Source organism: Petaurus breviceps, unplaced genomic scaffold (assembly GCF_028583685.1).
Source record: "Petaurus breviceps papuanus isolate PSGF00001 unplaced genomic scaffold, PetGlider_PUasm1.0 90977, whole genome shotgun sequence".
Taxonomy (NCBI): Eukaryota; Metazoa; Chordata; class Mammalia; order Diprotodontia; family Petauridae; genus Petaurus; species Petaurus breviceps.
The window spans coordinates 61,650,248-61,657,170 of NW_027187391.1; positions in this window are offsets into that span (position 1 = coordinate 61,650,248).

Here is a 6,923-nt window from a genome sequence, read left to right on the forward strand (position 1 = left end):
TTTTGTCTTTTGTTTTGTATTTTTATCCTAATTCTCTTACTAATGATTTTATAGGTGAAGCTGTCATACACAGAGAAGAGTACTCAGTGTGCCCACAGAGAAAAGTCCTAAGTAATTTGGTAAATCCAGAAGATGCGTCTCCCCTACTTATAGATTGGAGCAACTTTCTGTTTTTTCTTTTCAGTTTTATGTAGGAGCCATATGGAGCAATTGGTCATTCTCTTGACAAAAAGCAATACTTCTTAATAATCCACTCTACCAATTTCTTTCAAAGGAAGCAACAGGAGTAAGTTTCAGGCTCTTATGACTGGGATTTTTGTCCAGGACATGAATCATGTTTCCACTATGAAAAAGAATGTTTGCTGGTTTCTGTACATGCTTGGAATCAGTGTATTCCTTTACCCCCTTCCCATACTATATCACCCTATCACCCCCTGATCCCTTCTCCTTCCTCTCCTGACCATACCCAGGGAAAATAGTAAGTACATTTAACATCCAATTGACTGAATACATAGAGATTCAAAATGTTAAACTTCCTAGACCAAAAGTCAAATTTCTAGTCCTAGATTTTATCTATTAGGAGGTGGTATGGTCCAGTGAAAAAAGCAATGGATTTAGCATCTGAAAGTATGATTTGAATTGTAGTTCTGCCTTAAAAGTCTGTTGTACAAGTCACTTCAACTTGCTTGGCTTTAGTTTTCTCTTCTGTAAAATGAGGGGTTTGGTCTGTATGACCTCCAAGGGCCCTTCTAGTTCTAAATCTATGATCCTATGAGTCTATGAAATCATTTCCTTGGAGATATAATTCTTATAAAATGTTCTAAAATATGAAAACCATTAAGAAATAGCAGGCCTTCTCTATGATCATAACTCAGAAATTTCCAATGGAAAATATATGTGACTTTGCAAAAATTTGCCTTTGCACTGACAGCAAGTATCAAAGCTTTCAGCCCCAAAAGTAAATTTTCCAGAAAGTTAAGTATATGAAATAGTACTGAAAAAGAAAATACTGCCTCAGTCATACATAGAATGTCCTGAGCATGACTCTGGAATACAATACCTAAGATTGGATTTATGATGTTTATATATAATGTATTCCTTATGTATTTTTTGTGGGGAAAGTGAGTTGGTGTGGGGGTGGTGGTGCTGGTTTTATTTTTATCGACTGTCATATGCTATATATAAATCCATTTTTATACTAAGCCCTTTGGCACACACCTTAATATTTAAGAAATTGCCTCTTTTTGAAAACTTGGCTTCAAATCACTGAGGCAAAAAGTAGGGAGATGACAAAAATCTAAATTAACCCTAAATTAACAAATACTGAATTGACCTATGTATAAGAGTTAGACCAGACATGTATAGCAAGTTCTGTTTAATTAGTTACTATGTCAATCTTAAATCCATGTTAAAACACAGATTTTTGTGTAGCTTCCAAAGCTAGGAATCCAAGGGAAGGTAATGTGATTTTGTCTCATGACTACTTTGCTCAGAGAGACACTTGGCAAAATAAATCCTGCACACATAACCCTAGAGCTGTACTCATTTTCAAAACTTTGACTTCCTAGACAGACATCTGTTGGGTCTGATTGGTGTGTTAGCATCAGTGGAATTCTCTTCAGACATAGACTGCAGCTGTATATAACAATTTTTAGCTTATGGGAACACTGACATCATCTAATGATTACTTTCCTTGAGAATTCTGTGTGGTTGGTCAAGATTTAATTACTTACAGGAGAGTGATTTTATAGTCCTGGCTTTGGGGGTCAAACTGAGCACCTGCCTTCCAGGCAATCTGTTACATCAAGTTTTTCCTTTGTGCTGATCAAAAAATAATGTTTTAGCAAATATGCTTGATAGATAGAATGATCAAACCCATGTAATAATAATGAAGCATATTCATAGGATCAAACTCTGGAAAAGATCTTAGCGATCATGCAGTCCAATTTCCCTTATTTTGTAAAAGGGAAAATTGAGACTCAGAGCTGTATCAGTCAATTAATTATTTAATATGTATAATAGTACTACTCTGCTGAGCACTGAGGATACAGTGAAAGGCAAAGCAGGGTCCTGGCCAGGTCCTCAAGGAAGTTATATTCTGCTGGGAGAGACAAGTATGTACAAAACATATGAAAAGTAAATGGAGGATAAATTCAAAGACAGGTCATTGGGAGTAAGGGGTGGGATGGGGTGGAAAGGGAACTGGGACCAGGAAAGGGCTCTTGTTGAAAGTGAGATTTGAGCTGAATGTTCAGGGAAACCAGGAGGCAGAGATGAGGAGAGAGAGTCTGATTTTAAAAGGTTAAGTAAAAAAAAAACAAAAAACTAGAGGGTGGTTTTGTTTTGTGTTGTGTTGTTTTAAGCTCTGGAACAGATACCATTTTTTCACTGAAGATATTTTGAGTCACTTTTGAGCTCTATTTTTATATGCTATTCTCAAACTAGGTAGAGAGGCAGCAAACTCTTATTAACACTGAGTTTACACTGATTTGTCAAAATCTTACAAGTCTCCTCTAGTCTGCAAAAATAAATGGCTAGGCCAGGGCATGCTAGTAACTATTTAAACAACCAGGCTCTCCAGAAAGGAGGGAAAATGTACCCATAACAAATTTTAATCTGAATTACTAATATTTGTTTTATAACTTTCTTAAGTGTAGATAATCAACAAAATAATATATCAAATCCTGATATTTTAAAAATAATTTCTGAGGTATAAATGGAAATTTAATAATCATTGTCATAATAACTATAGCTAGCATTTATATAGCTCTTACTATGTTCTAGTCACTGTGCTAAGTACTTTATAAATATGATTACAAAGACTGTGGTAGAAAGATGCTGTTATCATTTCAATTTTACAGATTAGGAAACTGAAACTAACTGAAACTAAGTGACTTTCCCAGAATCACTTGCTTAATAAGTATTTGGAGACCATATGTAACCTCAGGCCTTCCTGAGTCCAGACCCAGTACTTCTTTCACTTAAACAGTTGAGCAGAAGGCCTTACACACTTTATAAGCTAAGATTTCCAAAATCATCATGTTGCTTTTTGTTTAGTAATTCCAAAATAATACAGATTTTACTCCTTACCACATTTACATTGTGCATTCCTGTAGGCTCTCTGTGCCCTTCCTTTTCTCTGCCTGTCAAAATCCTTTTCTTCCTTCAAGGTTCATTTGGATTTTACTTCCTGACTCTGAAAACTTGCCTGATATCCCCAGCTATAAAAGTTCTTTCCACCTTCAGAAGTTTTTTTTTTAAGAGTACTTTGGCTGAATATCTCTTTGCCTCCATAACAATATTAACATAACCATTACTAATAGTATTGACTAATAATTTACATTTATTTTTAGTTTTTCAAAGTGGACTTCAAAAATAGGACTATCCCCATTTTACAGATGAGGAAAATGAGACAAAAAGAAGTTGTGACTTGTATATACCATCAGTAAAGTTTGAGGCCATTTGTGAACCCAGGTTTTCTGATTCCAACTCTACCATATTCAGTATTGTCTGTCTGCTTCTCTCCAAAAGCTACTTAGCGGTCTTATCTCTGCACACATTATATTTCTACTAATGTAAGTTCTTTAAAAAATTTGACCTGATGTCAAATATGGCCTCAAACACTTATTAGGCATGTGACAACTAAATAAGGCAAGGGCTATGTTCATATGTGAATATCTTTGTACTTGAGCCTCACAAGTCTGGCATAGTGCCCTGCAAATAATAGACATTTAGTAAATGCTATTTTCAAATTTGTATTTGTATCTTGTGTATTTGCACGATCTTTATTTACCAGTATATCTCTTCTACTTTTCTTCCCAGAGAGGCACTCTTTGTAATAAAGCATTAAAAAGACAAGGGGGAAAAGTTCAACAATAATAACCAATATAGCCAACCAAGCCCAAAATTTTATGCAATGTTCTAAACACACTCAGTTAACAAACATTTATTGAATCAAATTAAATTGTTGAATTAAGTGACTTGCCCTGGGTCAAAAAAGTGGTAAATTGTACAGTTGCAACATAAACCTAAGTCTTAGAACCAGAAATCCAGTGCTTTCTCATCCATATCCTAAGAGAATCCCACAGTATTGTGTAGCATTTCCTGCTTCCTTTATTATAGGCATTTAGTATTGAAATGTATGCAAAATGCTTGCCCTATTTGTTTATATATGGATTCTAAATTTTAAATGTATTAGGGGGTTTATATTGTAATTATAACGTTTATTATTTTAAGTAATCCTTTGAGAAGAATGACCCAACCATTTTGGGGATTGGTTCTTGGTAGCACATAATGGCCACCAGAAAGCCTGTCTCATAATTTGTACATTTAAATATTGTTGAAGGAATAAATGGATATATGGGGTCCCCATTTTTTCACTCATGTACTTCTTTATTCTTTAAAAAAAAATGACCTTAGAATGCCATGAAAGAAAAAATACTTTTACTGTTGTGCTTGGCTTTCCCATCCCCCAACCTGAGCTCTTCCTCAGGGAAGTGAGCAGACTGCCAGGTCAGTTCCACCCTCCCCCAACAGATCCCCACCCTTACCCAGTTAGCCCATCTCCACAGAGGTGGGCAGGCTTACGGGTGAGGGAGACTTGGCCCCAGCGGGAATTTCTAGGTATGTACTGACTGACCAATCACTGTTCTTGGCCTCTGCAAGTTTCTGCCGGCATAATACCTAACCATTGGCCACTTGGCATCCCTTTAAAAGCTGGCACATTGTCCATGCAGACTCACTGTTCAATTTGGGTCTGACCCTGGGACAGTCCCAAGGAAAATAAAATCCACTAACAAATTTTACTCTTGGAGGTCTCTTGTCTTGCTGCTTTTGGCACAACAGTACTAGAAGTGAGGAGACCTCATTTTTAGTTCCAATTCTGATGCAAAATAGCTTTATGAATTTACACTATCTGAGCCTCAGTTTCCTCACTTGTGAATATACTATTTGTTCTCTAAGGTGCTTTCCATCTCTAAAATTGAGAGTCAATGAACTACATTTTATTTGTGGAAAAACAAACCAACCAACAAAGAAAAACCCTTGTTTCAAGTCCTTAAAACTATAATCTTTGACAAGTCATTTTTGGTCCTTGGACCCAATGTATTCATCTCTAAAATGAAGGTGTTAGACAAGGAGACATCTGCTCTTTTCCAGCTCTGAATTTGAGATTTTTTTTTTAATGCAAAGGGCTGCATGTGGCAAACACAAAGAGATATAAAATAGGTTCTGTACTAAACTCAATTTCCTAATCTGATTAGAACAATAACAGCACCTAATTCACAGGCTTGCTGTGAGGAGTAATTAATAAATAAACATTTATTAAGACACAATGTGTCTTAGGCATTGTGATAGACGCTGGAAATACAAACCCAGAACTAAAATGACCTATGCTCTTGAGGAAGGAATCATATAAAAATCAATGAGATTATATATGAATCAATTTGCAAACTTTGAAGCCATATATAAAAATTTTATTATTATTAATTATGTATTCTAAATGCTAAATAAATGCTGTAAGCAAAAAGTATAATAGGATCTAAGAGGAGAGATAGGTGACTGGGGGCAGCTCAGTGGTGCAGGATGTAGACCACTGGGCTTGGAGTGAAGAAAACTCATCTTTAGGAGTTCAAAACAATAATTATTCTAAATTGTCAAATATGCTTCTACTATCCAACCATTTTCTTTATATTGGTAATATAAATGCAAATTCATAAAGCTAGTTTTTTCAGAATTGAGACTAAAAGTGAGGTCTACTCACTTTTAATAAAAATATTTTTTCTTTAACGGCATTCCTATGTCATTTTCTTTTTCTTTTTGAAGGAATAAACAATATATATAGATACAGAGTGGGAACCTCTTATTTGTCTAGTCATAGGAATAGCTACAGGCCTCTTTCTAAAGACTCATACCATTTTAAATATGCATGTTATGAAAATTATTCTCCTGGATTATGACTCTTTTAATCACTATGTTTGATTTCTACCTGTACAGAACATGAAATGATTATGACATATCAAAATTAAAATGATAATAAAAATTCACACTCCCGCCCACCCCATTATACATGTATGAGGTTTAGTTGACATAGTCCTCCTTTAAAAAATTACTAAAGTGTTGTGGTTAGGGGGAATGGGGCTTAAGGTGGGGAAGAAGTACTATGTTCTCACTAATTTGTATTACTTGTTTTTGTTTTTGTTTTTTGTTTTCCCTTAAAGACATTTGGAACATTTCTTTTTCAATGCCTTTGCTCATACATCCCCCTTCTTGAATAACCACTCAATTCTCTTTGATTATCTAAATCCTACTCCTTTCTAGAAGCTAAGTTAGCATAGTGAAATTAGTGCCTACCAATTTCATGGTTTCTAATAATTAAGTCAAGGAAATACCTTGGATGGTAGATACTCAACACATATTTGTTTAATGTAATTGAAATTAATCCAACTCAGAAACAATACCTTTATAATACAAGGAATTAGACAAGTTTAACCATTTAAGGAAATAGCTGTATCTGTGTGTAAATCCTTCGGTTAAAATAACAACTACAGTATTTTAGGAAGGATCAAGAGGCCAGTGTGCAGCTATTATTCAGAATTCAAAGCCAAGGAATGCTTAAAAAAAAATTCTAACTAACTTCAGTAATAAGATAGCATGATGTGTTCTGAAAAAAAAACATTTATAATGGATGTATTGCTTTGACATACTTGGTCATAGATACAGAAAAGACAGGCATAGACATAGACACAGACACAGACGTAGACGTAGACATATACTGTAACACTTGGTAAAACTATATTTCAGTCATTCTTTGGTAAGATATTACCTAATTGATGTTAAGAATAGTTATAATTTGTAATCATAGTCCTGACACTTTAACCCATTGCCATGTATGGAATGGATGTTTAATACATTTTTCTTGAAAT